Source organism: Abrus precatorius, unplaced genomic scaffold (genome assembly GCF_003935025.1).
Source record: "Abrus precatorius isolate BTA unplaced genomic scaffold, Abrus_2018 Scaffold2, whole genome shotgun sequence".
Taxonomy (NCBI): domain Eukaryota; kingdom Viridiplantae; phylum Streptophyta; class Magnoliopsida; order Fabales; family Fabaceae; genus Abrus; species Abrus precatorius.
The window spans coordinates 10,061,125-10,078,524 of NW_020874362.1; the positions used below are offsets into that span (position 1 = coordinate 10,061,125).

At 30.4% G+C, this 17,400-nt stretch overlaps 1 non-coding gene across 1 annotated transcript; it reads left to right on the forward strand.

Annotated features, from left to right (window-relative positions):
• Nucleotides 1-1,605: 1,605 nt before the first annotated feature.
• LOC113860277 lies at nt 1,606-1,712 on the forward strand. The gene has a single exon (XR_003503733.1). It is a non-coding gene; the product is annotated as a small nucleolar RNA R71 (small nucleolar RNA).
• The last annotated feature ends 15,688 nt before the right edge of the window (nt 1,713-17,400 follow it).

Genomic DNA, 17,400 nt, shown 5'->3' on the forward strand with positions numbered 1-17,400 from the left:
CCTTTTGAACATCAATTAAAGCTCTCCCTGTAGCTAAGAATGGTCTGCCCAAAATTAAAGGAATGTCGGCATCCACTTCCATGTCCAAAATTACAAAATCTGTAGAAAAAATAAATTTGTCAATCTTAATTAGCAAATCTTCTACAATACCATAGGGATATGTATAAGATCTGCCCGCAAGTTGTAAGGTTATGCTAGTAGGCTTGACTTCTTCTATTCCAAGTCTCTTCATGATAGCAAGAGGCATGAGATTAATGTTGGCCCCAAGATCACATAAAGCTTTCCCAAAATAGAACCTGGAATGCTAAAAGAACATAGATCCTTTAATTTTTTAGGGAGCTTCCTTTGTAAAATAGCACTGTATTCTTCAGTCAAAAGGATTGTTTTATCATTCTCAAGCTTTCTTTTCTTAGATAATAGCTCCTTCACGAATTTAGCATAGGAAGACATTTGCTCAAGTGCTTCAGCAAAAGGAATATTTATTTGAAGTTTCTTGAAGACATCTAGAAACCTCTCAAATTATTTTTCTTGTTTTGGATTGGACATTCTTTGAGGGTAAGGAAGTCTCTTGTATTTCTTCTCATCAATAGGTTGATTAGCTTCCTCAAGTATTTGCCTCTTTGTTTTCCTTATAGCCCTTGGAGAACTCTCTTTTTCTGAATTTTCTCTTTTTAGCAATGTAAAATTTCCTTTATCTAGATCAGATTTTAATTTCTCCTCTGCAGCAAGATTATTTCCTCTTTTTTAGGAAGGTTTGGGACTCCCCATAACAGCTCCACTCCTAGTCATTACAGGTTGACATTATTTTTTTGGATTAACAACTGTATTGCTAGGAAATCTCCCCTCTTCTCTGCTGGATAATTGTTCAGCCAGTTGTCCAATTTTAGTTTCAAGCTTCTTCATGGAAGATTCTTGATTCTTGAAGCTTGTTTGGGTTACTTTCATAAATTGCAGCATTGTTTCCTCCATCCCATTCAACCTTTCAGTCATAGGCTTGGAGAATTTTTTATTCCTTTGAGGTTGAGTGGTTGGATTCCCTTGAAAATAAGATTGTTGTGCTGCTAGACCTGCACCAGAAAAAGGTAAAGCAGAATTAAAATTCTTTGCAGCAGAATATTGAGTATTCCAATTAGAGTACTGTTGATTTTTGTTATTAGGATACTGAAATCCAGATGGGAATAAGGGTTGTTGTCTCTGAAAATTTCCTATATAATTAATTTGCTCTTGGGGTTCATTGGTAGATGCATCCTATGCTCCATTAGCATGATTTCCTCCACAAAAATCGCAAGTTAAGTATTCTGAATTGGAGCAGCCTATAAATTGCTTATTTGTTGAGTTAGTGCAGCAATTTGTTCTAAAAACATTTGACTTTGCAGCTGGTTTTGTGCAAGAAAAGTCTCAAGAATTTTGGCTTTATATCCTCCACTCCTTGTAGAGTGTCTAGAATTATAATTTTGATATATAGATGAAGCCATCATCTTTATAATTCGTTGAGCTTCTTCCAATGATTTAGTATTCAATGATCCTCCTGGAGCTGCATCAATCATGGTTTTAGTGGCTGGACTCATTCCATTATAGAAAGTTTCCAACTGCATCCATTCTGGTATGCAATGGTGTGAACATTTCCTTAATAATTATTTATACCTTTCCCAAGCTTCATATAAAGATTCCCCTTCTTGCTGCATGAATGATGTAATTTCTCCTCTTAGTTTGGTAGCTTTAGATGGTGGAAAATACTTGGTAAGAAATTTATTAACAAGGTTTGCCCAAGTGGTGATGCTTCCTAGTGGTTGAGCTTGCAGCAAACATTTAGCTTTATCTCTTAATGAAAATGGAAATAGTCTTAATCTAATTGCATCCTCACTAACTCCATTCATCCTTATTATATCACAAAGCTGCAAAAAGTTAGAGATATGTAAGTTAGGATCATCCGAAATTGAACCAGAAAATTGATCATGCTGAACTAAATGAAGTAAAGCTGGTTTTATTTCAAAATGGTTGGCTTGTATGGTAGGTCTGACTATAGAGGAGTTGTATCCATGGATGTTAGGCACTGCATAATGCCCTAAAGTTCTCATCATGTTTTGTTCAGCCATTATCTTCTCTTGAGGTGTTGGTGGTATAGGAGAAGGAATTTGAAGTTCTTCCGATTTAGGAGTAGAAGGTGTAGATTCCACTTCTTGCTCTTTCCTTGCTGAAATTTCTACTCTTAATTCATTTCTCCGCCTCCTCAATGTTTTGTCTATGTCTGGATCAAATACAAGAGCAGTCTTGTTTTTATTTTTCCCACGCATATAACACTAAGAAAACTGAACACAACATAAACACTAAAAGAAAATGATGAAAATACAGAACAATATAGTGCTGAAAATGTACTAGCAAAATATCTTATGAAGAATTAAGAAAGAAAGATAACATCTAAACATTAACTACACAAAATACAGTGGCATAGAATTTATACAAAATTGGACAACAGAGGTATATAAGAAAACTAGCAGAAAATGTAATACAAAATTCAATGTATAAAAATAAAATTTTCAAAAAGAAAATAGAAAACAAATAGCTCAATCTAGTTGTCTCCTTGCTACTAATGATATTGAAAATAAAGATCCCTGGCAACGGCGCCAAAAACTTGTTACTCAAAATTTGATAGAGATACTAACTAGCAAGTATACTAGGTAGTTGTAGCAAGTAATAAAATTTGGAATTCAATATGAGCCCCAAGTATCGTCCACAAAGATCTTATTTCAATTATCACTTCACAGTTCAACAATTATTTGAACAAAACAATTCATTGAGAGGTTTATAACATGTAAAAATAAGAAATAAGAACAATAAAAGGTAATGGAATTGTTGTAAAAACAGAATACGAAATTTGTATTAAGAATACTATGTGAAAAATAGTTAGGAATCACTTCACCAGATTTTCAATTGCAATGTAATCATGTCCTGAACTCTTGAGAATTTTAATTGATTGATAATCAATTTCACTTCTTTAACCAAAGGACAATTACTTGCCTCATTGATCCTAATACCTAATTAAATCTCCCTAATCCCTTAGGTGAAATTTAATCAAATACTGCATTAAGTTCTGGAAATTATAGGATTACTAGATTATGATACTTATTCCTAAGATCTCAATAACCTAGGTATATGATTCAGATCTGAAAAACAAACTCAATTTCCTTTGATGAAAATTCTTCTAAATTCAATTGAATGAAGGATTAGTTCATAACTGCATTAAGAACAGAATCACATACTCAATTCAATTAAAATCTCAAGATTCAATCCACAATTACATCACAATATCAAATTTGGATCCATAGATCCCTAACCAAAAAGGTTTAGAACAACATTACAATGGAAGAAGGAGAAGTAAGATAAGAAAAAGACAAGAAGCAGAAGAACATCTTCCAAGACCCAATCTTCAATTTGATTCCTCTAGAAATGAAGCTTGAAAGTCGCTCCCAATCTCTCTCTTTGACTTCCCTTGGAAGTTAAAACAGTTACAAAGTGAAAAATAACAAAATGAACCAAAAGTCCCTTTTTCTGAACCTCTAACTTCTATTTATATGATTTTTTCCCGCCTTTTGCTTTTCTTCATGTTAATCTCTGAGAATTCTAGCATCAAAGGTCTTCTAGAAGCTTCTAAAATTGAATTAAGAACTCAATTCGTCCAAAGTTGACACTTAGAAGTGATATTTAAAATTCTGTTATTTTTGCGTAGCTACTCTGAACACTTGAAGTAGCTACGCGCTGACTACGTAGCTACTCTGGGCACTTGAAGTAGCTACGCGCTCAATTGCATAGCTACTCTGATCACTTGAAGTAGCTATGCGCACTTTGCAGTTCTAAATTAGCCTTGGACGTAGCTACTCTGAACGCTTGAAGTGGCTACGCGCTCAATTGCGTAGCTACTTTGAACACTTGAAGTAGCTACTATCTTGATCCTCATGAATTTTCTTCTTTAAAGTGTTCATTCTATGTACTCAGAGTGATTATGCCCTTCATATAATACTTGATTCTTCATCTTTTAGGTTCAATTCATCTACTTTTTTCACTTCAATCTTCAACTCAATTTCTTAGCTTAAGCTTCTACACAAGATTAAGTCACTTTTAAGTCAAATTGTTCAGAATTGGACTAAAAATCTAAAAAATCAAAACTATTTACACAATTATGAATATTAATGCAATTTTTATGATATTTTCAAGTTTGCTTAGCACTTTACTACTTATTTATTAACAAAATTATACTAAAAATTATGGTAAAATATGGATTTATCAATGGCAAAGACTTGGAGTTTCATCGTGATACAAATGGATTGATAAGATTCAAGGACAGGGTGTATATTTTCCAAAATGAAGAGTTTAAGCTTATGATACTGGAGGAGACACATAAGAGTAAGTTAAGTTTTCATCTAGGAGTAACAAAGATGTATCAAGATCTGCGAAAATTTTTTTGGTGGTATGATATGAAGAAAGAGGTAGCAGTATGTTGTAAAGTATTTAACTAGTAAAAAATAAAAAGCAGAGCATCAGCACATGCTAGGAGAGTTGCAACCATTGGAGGTTCCTGAGTGGAAATGGGATAAGGATTTTGTATTCGGTTTACTGAGAACAAAGTATAATCATGATGCGGTGTGGGTGATTGTAGACCGCTTAACCAAGACCACACATTTTATCTCGACCAGTATGAAGTATAAGCTGGAAAAACTAGTAGAGGTGTATGTTAAAGAGATAATCAGACTGGATGGAGTACCCTTGAGTATTGTATAAGACAAAGACCTGAGATTCACGTCAAAGTGCTTGGAGAGTCTGCAAAAAGCTTTAGAATTAAGTTAAAGCTTAGCTCGACATATCATTTTCAGACCAACGGGAAAATTGAGTGGACCATCCAATTTCTAGAGGACCTATTACGAGCTTGCATGATGGAGCAACAAGGAGTTTGGAATGAATGTCTACCTTTGGCAGAATTCACAGACAACAATAGTTATCACTCTAGCATTGGAATGACACCGTATGAAGCATTGTATGGAAGAAAATATAGAACGCCGTACGAGACTGAAAAATCCATTCTATTTGCACCTGATGTAGTTCAAAAGCAGAATGGTCAAATTAAGATGATTAGAGAGAAGATTAAGATTGCACAAGATAGGCAGAAGAGCTATTATGACAAGCGGAGAAAGCCTCTAGAATTTGAGGTTGGTGGTCATATATTTTTTAGAGTCTTACCTACTACTAAGGTTAGCAGATGCGAAAATCAATTTTTGCCTCCCAGCGATTGCCTCAAATTTTTTTAAAAAAATATATATAAAATAATAAAATAAAATCATTTTACAGAAAAATGAAAAATTTTGAAAAGAGAGAGAGACCGATTTCTGGAAACAGTAGCATTATACTATACAGACTTATACCCCAATTTCAAAACCGACTTGATACATGAAAAGAGAAAGAGCTCAAACATTTTGGCAATTTATGAAACCCTAAAACATGAGATTAAAGGTCGATATAAATACACAAGTAAAATCGAGAGAGAGGGGAGTTGAAAGAAAAATTGAGAGATCTAAGAAAAGAAAGAACATTTTTTTTTTTTGGGAAGAAGAAAGCAACTAGTTTTCAAAGGGGGAGCAACAGAAATTTAAAAAAAAATCAAGAGAGATCTGAGAAAATGAAGAACAATTTTGTTTCAAAGAAAGTTTAGAGAAGGCAACAACCATTTTTCATAAAGGAGTAAAAAATTCTTTCTTTGCATAGAAGAAAAAATTTTAAGGAAGAAGATATGAGAAAAGAGGGAAGAAACTGCACCGTTAACCGCCGTTCTTCATCTTCTATTATTGCTTGAAAATATTTCTCGACTAGTATACTACATAAGGTATTATCTTCGTTCGTAAACTTACATCCAAATGCTTATGTCTTAAACTTTTACAAAATGAAAACCGTAAATAGAAGATGAATGATAACAGAGGAATAGTAACGGACCATTTATCATTACTAATAGAATTATTATTTTATTATTAAAAGATGATAAAGGTTTGACGTGATTATTAGCACTAGGAGCATTTATGAATACAATTAGTTTTACGCAATTGATAAAGCTATGTCTTTGTATCATTATTTTATTGCTTTAGATGATTGATAAGAAAGGGTGTGAGACGTGCTCAAATCTGCAGGCTACAACAATTAAAGTCATCCCTTTCCTCTTTTTTTTGTTTACTTTCTTTTATTTTTATTGTTTGTTTATTTGTAGTGCAATAAAGTGTAATTGGCTTTGGAGAAAAGAGATTTGAACTAGAATTATTGCTAGGTTAGGCATGAACATTTTATTTATTTATTATTTTATTTTTATTTTTTATTTTTTTATTATCATTATCATTATCATTATTATTATTATCTAAAAAATCATATTCAACCGATTAAATCTAAAAATAAGTAAATAAATAATTTATGTAAAAAGTAAGTAAAGTAATTTGAGAATAACAATTCTCATAATAATTATTGTATTATTACTTAGATCGGGTAGTTTTATGGATTTGTGAAGTATATATTCTTTAATATTATTTTTTTATTTGTATTGCACAATTTTAGAATGTTTATGTAATTTAATTTTATGTTTAGCAATCTTTTATTTATTAGTTAATGAGTTACTTTTATAAATCGATAACACAATAATTACATCAATTTATGACAACATTGATAAAGTTTACGTGTACCTACGTTATCAAAATTTTATGCAATATTAATTTATCATATGTTTTTTAATAAATTAAAAAAATTATCTTAATAATCAATCAAGATGTATTCTCCTGTAATTATTATCTTACTAATCAATCAATTTACATCAAAATTATTTTGTTAATGCAATGATTTATAATGCTAAGGTGTAAAAACTCTACTTTTATACGTTATAAATTGTCAAAACCTATATGTACCAATATTACCATAAGTTTTATATACCATCAATATATAAAAACAATTTTATCTAATTTTTTTAAAATAAATCACTTATATTGTTTTATTTAATTAAAATTTATCATCTAGAATATTTTTATCATTTTAATGCGGCGATTTATAGTGTTATTGTATAGTGTCTCTACCTTTATATATTGTAAATCGTTAAGATTTTCGTGTACCAACTTACCTTAGGTTCTACGCAATATAAATTTATCAAATGAAGTTATAATATTTTTATTAAGTAATTATTTTTAATAATCAATTCAAATATATTTATCCTTTTCATTAAACAAAATTAATTTCATATTTTAATTTTTTTTCTTAAGCTATATTTTAATTTTTTGATAAATTAAGTAACGAATCATTTCTTCATTTTATTATACAAATTTTTACAACATTGATGTGTAATTTACATTGCCTTCGATTATCCAATAAATTATGAGGAATTTATGTATAGCATATGTTATCTTAAATTCTCTTTCAATATGAATTTTTAAATTTAATTTTTTTCATTTACAAACTCTAATATTTTGTTATTATTATTATTAAAAGTTTTAACGATTTGTAATATAATTGTTTGATCTTTCTTCACCTTTTGTATTGTTTCTCGTAGGATACATGTATAATCATGTTATCTTCTATCTTAAACATTACAATCTTAGAAAAATAATTTTAATCATAAGAATAACTTTCTTTTACCAAACTTAATTTTAATCTACTGATTTCATGATTTTTATGATAGAATTACGTAGATTTGAGTTCTCCATTTCAACAGGGGATACATAATAGCGAAAATCAGATCCGTCAAGTCAAAATAATTTTTAAAATATTTTTTTCTCTTTTAAGATGCCAATTAACATTTTAATAAATAATTTTTCTTCTTTTAAAATAAAAATAACAAATAATTATTGTTTAAGGGTTAAATAAATATTTTTTAAAATTAAAATGAATATGCACAATTAATTTAAGGTAACTATCTTTAAACAGACATTGTAGGGTGCTAATACCTTTCATATACATTCATGACTCTCGAACTCATTTTTTGTTTTAAAGATCATATTATTTTAAAAGTTTTTCTAAGGTTTTCTTTAATAAACTTTGGTGGCGACTCCTTTGATTTTTTAGAAAAAAAAATTATTCTTAATGTTTTTCTTAAAACGTTTTTTTCGCCGTACCGTTACAACCGTTCGGTTGCAACAACAGAGCTTTGAAATCTAAAAAGCTATCACCCAAATTTATAGGACCTTTTGAGATTGTAAGAGTTGTTCTTATGGCTTACCAAATTGCTCTACCACAAAATCTCTCAAATTTGCACCTAGTTTTTCATGTATCTCATCCCGGATCCATCCCATGTGATTGAACTTGATTCTATCCAAGTTCAAGAAAATCTTTCATATGATGTATTTCCGGTGAAGATTACGGATCACCAAGTCAAACCAAGTCAAGCAACTGAGAGGTAAGACCATACCTCTGGTAAAGGTGATATGGAATGCTAACGATGAAGCAGACGCTACATGGGAACCTGAGAACAACATAAGGGAGATGTACCCTCATTTCTTCTTGAGCCAATGACTTTCGGGGACAAAATTCTTTTAAGAGAGAGAGAGTTGTAACACCCCTATTTTTGTTATTTATTAATTTTATGTTATATGATAATTATTGATGCATATTGTTTGAAATTAGAAGAGTTTAGGCATGTGTGCGTTGTAATATTTCTTACTGTAATGAGATATGTCTCACTATAGCAAGAGAAGTCATCCAAAATCAGGCTCTCTGAAGTCCTCTCGCTGTAGCGAGGAAGTCTCGTAGCGTGAAGTGGATAAGGATGACCCAACAGTATTCTCGCTGTAGCTAAAATGATAGATAATAAGAGGAAAAAGATATCTAGTTTTTGGCTAGAGTGAGAGACAGCTCACTGTAGCGAGAATGTCATGAATTGAGGGGTATTTAAGGGTTTTCAAGTTAAGAAACTTGGATTATAATCCAAGTTATGAACTATGTCAGGCATGTGTTGGGTGTATACCTATTTTTCTTTTAGAATTAATGATGTATTCAATTAACTACGACGTCCCTATGTTTTGGGTGTGATATCATATGATGGTTGTGGTGTGAGATGGCTTGAAATTATGTGTGTATAAGTTGTATGGTTGCTGAGTAAAAGTTTAATGCATATTGTGTGAGTTGGAGGATTTTGGTTGATGTTGAGTTGCAGGACAACTCACTACAATGAGATGTCTCTCAATATAGCGAGAATGGGTCGTCCAGAACAAGGCATTCTGGAGCTCTCTTGTTGTAGCGAGGAGGTTCTCAAATGACAGATAGCATAAAGGTTCACTGTCTGGTATATCTTGCTATAGCAAGAGAGCATCGTTGTGGCGAGAATATCGTGAGCTAAGAGGTATTTAAAGGGGTTTTAATCTAAAAACTCTCATTTCTCACCAAATCACTATTCCTTCTCACTTCCCCTCCATTCTCTCACCCTCTTCACTCAAAGAGAACCCTCGCAAAGCCGAACTTCTTCCAGATTCGAATGAGAACCTCTACGTAGTACGGATCTATGTGAGTTTCAGGGCTTGGTTCCCCTATTTAATCCCTTTCTTTTTTTGGTTTCTCTTCTCAAGGGTTTCTATTTTCCACCAATGCAGAGATCTGAGTCTTTGAGCATTGTTTCTTTCTCTGGAACTCTCATGAACCTAGATCTAAGGAAAACCCATTCTAGGTAAGGGGAGCTTACATTAGATAACCTCTATGGTCTTCTTGGTTCACGTGTAAATCTTATCATAGCTGTAAATAAGTTGGTGTATGAACAAACCCTAGGATAGAACCCAGAAGAAGCATGGCAAAATAGATTGACTGTTATTTGGCAGAAGTATTGAGCTTGATGTGTGTGTGTAATGGAGCTTTCTATTATCATGAGAAATTGCCTAGGCTGAAATGCTACAATAAAATATGTCAAAATTAGTTGATAAGTGCTAATATTTGATGTCGAATTATGGTGTGATATATGTGCTGAGGATGATTAATATGTTGAAATATTTAACTAATGTTGTGAACCGTTTCGTTTCATTGTAAAAGTATATATATATATATATATATATATATATATAGCTGTATTGCTAAGGCTGAGAATATGTTTAGCTATGCTGCATTGTATTGACTTGCATCCTTCTAAAGTCGAGTTACATGTTTAGGTGGTTAGACATGTAACGATAGAAATGCTAAGTTGTGTTGTATTTGGATCCATATGCTGGGATGGATCGCTCCTAAACCTGAAATAGTTCCTCTGGATTATTTAGACTGTGAAACCAGCTGAAACTGAATTGCTGCATCTGCATTAGATAGGCTGGAAAAGGACTGAACGTGTGCATCAATTGATTGAGACTGTTGTGCTGATTGTATGAATTGCATGAGTTGTATAAATAATTTTAATATATTTATACTCACAATTATGATTGTTATTTATATAAGCTCACCATTGCATTTTTTTTGTGTTGGTATGTGTGCTGTAATGACCGTACAATAGAACGTGAGCAGAAATGAGAAGTGATGCATCAACTCCCCATGCTGAACAGTCTAGCTAAGGAATATTCGAAGTTTAACATGCTTTTTGGAAGAGTTGTAGTTTAGGCTACTTAGCTAGAATTTTTGGAGACATGTAATTTTGTTCATAATATGTGTTTTAAGCTCTAGGTTGAGCAACTCTTATGTATATAACATTACATAATATTATGAATATATTTATATATATATATATATATATATATTGGATGTTGTGATGACGCCTTGAGATTATATTTTAGTATTGAAATCATGAGTTTTACTCTGCTGATGATTGTGAAGTAACTCTTGGATTTTCCAAACATGCATCCCTTACAAAAAAAGGTCGTGACAAACTACTCTCAGTTTCCTCTAACTTCTCTCTTCATTTTCTTTCAAAGAACCCTTGATAAATCCCAATCTCTCTCTGATCCAAGCTTAGAAGTTCATTCCTCTTGTTATTTGGTAAGTTCTTAAAGCTTGGTTCTCCATCTCTTTAGTTGTTTTCTTATTTCTCACCTCTAAAAAGGATCTATTGTGATATTTAGGAAGAACTCAGTCTTTAAGCAAGATCCTTCACAAAACTTTTACAAAATCATGTTTTTGAGGTAAGGAGAACTTTATCTCATCATTAGAACATAGCGGATCTTTTGTACTCTTGAGAGCATGATAGTGTGTTTTCTTTGTTATAAATATATGTTTGAATGATTTTTTGTGTTGAGAAAAGTTGATAATGCATGAGTGATTAAGTTGATGTATACTTGAATATTCTCTGTATGATATGAAATACAACTGTTGTAATATATAGTTTGGGCTCAGTCTAGAAGTGTCCGACTTCTGGCAAATTGATTGATAAAATGATTATATATGAATGACATTGGTGTGACTATGTATCTATGTTTGTAAGTCGAGTATGATTAAAAATGGTGAAGTTGTATTATGATGAGAATAAGATGAAAGAAAGAATATTATAGGTAAAAAGTGATAAAGAAATTAATGTGAATAGTTACAGAGATACACTGAGGGTTATGGAATATGAGGCCAACTATGGTAATCTGAAAAAAAAAAATGTAGGGTGGTGAATGACATTTGCCTAAGTGTACACAATTTATTTGGGAGCGAATGCATCACATGGCCTCACACTCATTTCTTGACTAACACCTCTGCCTATACCTTTGCTAATGGGCCTTATATTGTAAATGTTGTATCTATGTATAAGGACTAACTAACGACTATTTACTTATTTGTGTAAGACTTTATGAAATGTTGGAGGCAACTAATATCTGTGATCAACTTACCTCAAGAAATGCTTATTTGAGAAAGAAACTTAATTAGATGACTTAAGTATGTGTATTCTGATTTGTTGGTATAATTATTGTTTGGTTGGTATTATAATATTGAAAATTGCATATGTTTTTAGTGATGAGGAAGGAACCCATCCTTATAAATATTTTCAGGAAACGAGGATGGCAAACTCTCAAAGACTTGTTAGGTTGTCTAAGTTGATAATAAGTAGTAGACTTAATAATGTATTTAAGGAGTGGCAGCAACTTTGTCATTGTAAATTTATTATAAATAGTAGTAACGATTCTGATACTGTATTCTTTTTAGAAATGACTATAGGGTATAATGTCCCTTTTGAATACCCTATTAGTGGTAAGATCCACCACACTATTTGTCTGTATATATATAGATATTTGATCATGACACCAGATGCCGTGAATTATGTCTATACTTTCCTATATCACAATCACCATGGAAGACTAACCCGATTTAACTCGAAATGAGTGACTGGCATTGAAGTTGTGGTCAACACCGGAGATCTTAGGGAGGATGAGGAGTTGACTCTGGAGGAGCTGGCCAAGATAGAGGCTGGCCCAATGATGAAGACTAAAGTCATGGTCTTAGTACCTTGGATAGGAGTGATATGCTCATTGAAACTTAATATATTTTGAGTTTATAAATTTGTAAATTAAGTTCTAATACCTTTTGAAAAACAGTTTGAAAATATTAAAGTTATGTATGTAATTAAATTTAGTTGTGCACCTTATTTTTTTTATTGATTCATGTGTAATGAAAATTATTAAAGCCCTAAATTCCATTTTTGTCATTCATAGAATCTTTGAAATTTTCATAAATAAGCTTATTAATATGAAAGTTTTAGTTTGATTATTTTCTTATACCACATCTCCTACAATAAATTCATTTTTATTTTCTTTACCTCGTCACAAATTTTATGTATTTCTAAAGGTGAAATTTATAGGGTAAAACACCAGGTGCCTTTCTCACATTCGCTTGGTTTAACTACTCATTCCATTCTTCTACATTCCTAGGCTCGACCAATAACTCCAGATTGGTTTCAAATTCTGGCTTTATTCGTTTAGACTTCACACTCAACTTTCAAAGGCTAGCTAAAATTGGATTATTTCGTGAACTTGTGTCCTAATAAGGACAATGCTGTATTAGTTTGTGACAGCGATGGAATGTTATTCAGAGTGAGAACGTATATTTGCAAGTTGCCTCGTGAGTTTTAACTCAATTTTAATGCGTATGCTGCAGCAAGTGAATGTCAACGCAAAATGATAGTATTCTTGACAGAAGATTACGAAAAGCACTATGTTGTAAAGTGATAGCTTATTTTTAAATATTAAAAATTTAAGAAACAGAACCAAAAACATGGTTTTGAGGAACTGCAAATAATGCAATGATGATTTTTCTGCGGTCACTATGTCTTTAGATCGTAATTTTTACTTTACCAAATAGTGTTGAGAACACTTTCTATTTATTTTGTAAAACTGTTGCGATATACTTTTCTTAAGATATATTTTGTTTGGTTTGGTGGGCAAGATAAAATTGCATAATAAATGAAAATTAAATTACATGATAAAAAAAATAAACTAAATTTTTATCCTATTTTACATTTGATACATATTAAAACAACAAAATAGTTGTATTATAGTATCATATCTTATTTATTTTTAAGATAGACACTCATGTAATGAAACTTACCCTTAAAAAAAAGATAGGACAAGTTTATTTTTATAAACTTTTGTCATATTATCCAAAAATAGAGTAGAATACAAAATGTATCCTATCATGTATTTTTATCTTATAAGAGAGTTAGATAAGAATAAATTATATTATCTTATTTATCAATTTCTAAACCAAACTTCCAAGATATATAAATTACATAAAAAAGGATAAAATAATCTTTAAATTAACATAAAAATATCGTCTACTACAAAAAAATAGTTTGAACCATCACTTAGATGATAAACATTTTATTTCTAACATGTGTATGTCATCTGCTTTAATATTATTATTTGTTGAATGGTATAATATTTTTTAGCATAAGAGAAGTGCATAATACTTTTCCTACCTTGTATTGCTACTTTTTTAGGGGGAGACATCTATGATATAGCCATATATGCCTCAGTGATAGAGATGCATTTTTAATGCTTCGCACGTTGCTGAAACGTATCTTTCAGCTGTGTCTAATCTTATTATATGAATTGAATAGCGGGTGTCATTTCATCATGGTGTTCTTATCATGCGCATGAGAAGCCTTCACACTATCTATCCACACATGCCGGATATTTTCCTCCCAAACATTTAGAATACTACTATATAATATATATTTTACACATTTTCGATATGATTTTTATCTTTTAAATGTATACTATGTATGCTTTTAGTTATATAAGTTTATTAATTTTTAGTTTTTACTTAAAATATTCATAAATTGAACTGGTTGAATTAATTATATATTCTTCTACTAAAATTTTATTGATCAAAACATAAAATTTCACTCAAAGTAAAATTAAGAAATTCAAAGGTTTTCATCTTTAAAACATAATATCTATCAGATATCACAAAACCTTTTTACAAAATTTCTGACTTCTAAACTTTTAAAATTATTTTCTATCTCAAAATTCATTATAAATTCCCAAATTGTTAGAGGTTTAGGGAGAAAATTTAAAAATTTTAGATAAAAAAAAGCTGATACAAAAATTATGTATTTAATTTTAAAAATAGAAAAAGTTACTTAAAAAAATTAAGAAACTAAAATTTAATTTAAATTAAAAGAACTAAATAGAATTTAAATCAAAATTTACTACATAAATCTTTTTAAGTAATTGTCCTTTTATAATCAGTCGACTTTTAACACAAAATATTTCACTTAAATATGTTGTCTGTCTCTAGATTTTTAATTATAAGATTTTAATTTGATTTTTCTAGTTCTTATTTTCTAATTTATTTATTTATTTTTTGTTACAGAGGAAAGTTTCACTTCAGGAGAAAAGGAGTTAATGGTGTGTTTTTATATATAATAGAATTTGAATCCTGCCGTTTACATATCACTACTTTATTGACTTCTACGATGCTAAGTACATAAAATCTGAAATTATTATTATTATTATTAAAATGATTAATAATATTATTTTATATATAAAAATTAATTTATAATGAGATGATGATTATTATTAAATAATTTATTAAAAAAAGGTAATTTAGATAAAATTTAATTTAAATATTTTTATTTGTGAAAATATTTTTACAAAAAAAAATATTAAGATTTTACTACTATATAAATTAAAGATATATTATGTAATTTTATCTCTTTAAAAGTACAAACATCAGTAAAAAAAAATCATATAAACTCATAATACAATGAATGAAATTGATTTTAAATTTTTTAAAAAAATTTTAACTAATGATCAAATATATTTGTCAATTATAATAAAGATAAGTGTTTTAAATTTTTTTTAATATTATTTTCACAAAATCTATAATCAAAAGTATCTATAACTAATGTTTCTCGAATGTTAATTAGAAATTCTTCATCGTTTTTTGCATTAAGTACCATAAAATCTATAGAAAATATGATCATGTTTATCTTTATAAGTACATCTTTTACTGTGCTTTTAAAATATTTGACCAATTTATTTATCAGTTACAGTGACATAGTAATTGACTTAAGTTTCTTCATTCCAAATTTCTTAAAAACAGAAAAAGGGCATAAGGTTAATACTATCTCATATAAATCATACAGAGCTTTATTAAAATAAGAGTTTCTAATGATACAAGGTATAATAAAACTCCTTAGATCTTTAAACTTAGATATAAGCTTTTTAAAGACTATAATAGAACATTCTTCATTGGTCTTGAGTTTTGCTATTTTACTTTGTTGCTAAGAATATCCTTTTTAATGACTTAGCATATTTGACATCTTAACGATTGCTTCAACAAAAAGGATGTTGATTTTCAATTACTTTAATTTATCCAAGAACTTTATAAACTATAAATCTCTCTTATTGCATTTGAACCTTTAAGGGAAATAAATCTTAAGTTTGTAAGATTTCACATTGACTTTATTTGACAACTCTTCTTTCCCTTTTTGTGTCCCTATTAGTAGAAACTATTTCGAATGTGATTCTCTGCAATTACCTATTCACCCTCTTGCATTGGAGGCCATCATATTGCTTTCCATTCCTTAGAGTAATTGCTTTTATGTGCTCTTTTGAATTGTTCTCAAGTTGACTTGGTAAAGGACAAAGTTGTCTTGCGCTTAACGTATTAATCAGCTTAGATAACTAGTTCTCCTCATTTTGCTAGTTAGTTTCTAACTTGGCTACCTTATCTTCTAACCTACTCAACATGGCTTCTATGAGATCTTCTTTTAATTCTTGTCTTTTTGGTATATAACATTTTTATTTTGCATGGGAGAGGTCTATAAGCATGTTGTGATGGACCTTGCTATTGGTTATACTATTTGCCAACTCAAGAGAGGTTGAGATGATTCTTCCAACTTGGATTATATGTGACCCATGTATATATCTACAACTTCCTCAACTAAATGTGTTTTTATTAGACAAGCATATTCAAAATGACTAAATGATCTATCGAGATTGAAGGCCTTACTTGTAGGCGGTGCTTATGTAGCTATAAGAGAGGCAATTTTGTTTGCTTAAAGCCTTTAATTGACTTGTGATAACATTCATCTTATTAACTTGGTGAACCCCAGCTCTGTACACCTCTTTCTTCTTTACATGTATGTTAGTAGACCACCATTACTGATTATTGCTCGCAAGCTCCCCCATAATTCGCCAAGTGTCCTCAAGGGGCTAGTTTAAGATGTCATCATTGCACATAGAATCAACCATCCCCCTATTAGAGTAAGAAAGACTTGTGGAAATTATATACCAAGTGGAAGATTTAATACCCATGATTTGGCCACTATCAGAGTAGATCTTTGAATCTCTCTTGCTTCATATAGAGATTCCTTCTCATACTAAACAAAATTTACTATTTCTTTCAATAGCCTAGAGAATAGTAGAGAGGGAATGAAGTAATAATTAATGAACTATCATTGCAAGTGATTATGAAACCTTAAGACAAATAATTCAACCAATCATTGACTTTATTAGTTAATGAAAAGGAAAAAAGCATGAGGCGTATAGTGTTTGAAGTCACCTTATTCAACTTTATTGGTCTGTCAGTCTAAGAAACATTCGAATGTGCTCATAAGGGTTTTCAAAAGGTGTACCTTCATACTAAAGACCACCATATATGATATTAATATGAGATAGTTTCATTTTAAAATTGTTTGCTTTAATATTTGAAATGCATATGACGCTATTCACAAACTCATTGGTTAGAGACAAGTAGTCTAATAAGGTGTGTTGGCCACCTTAAGCTGTTGTTTTATCTTCTCTAGTTTTTTTTTCTCAATCGTCTTGTTGTCTTTTTCTATTTCAGGGTCACACTACAAAATAGGAGAGTGAGTATGAGTGAGCATATACTAAAGCAGTCAAAAGAAAATAAAATGAACAAATGATTTTTATTATATCTCCATTTTCTGTAGTTTTGTTGATTCACTAATATATAGCGAGCAAAATTACAGGTCTTAAT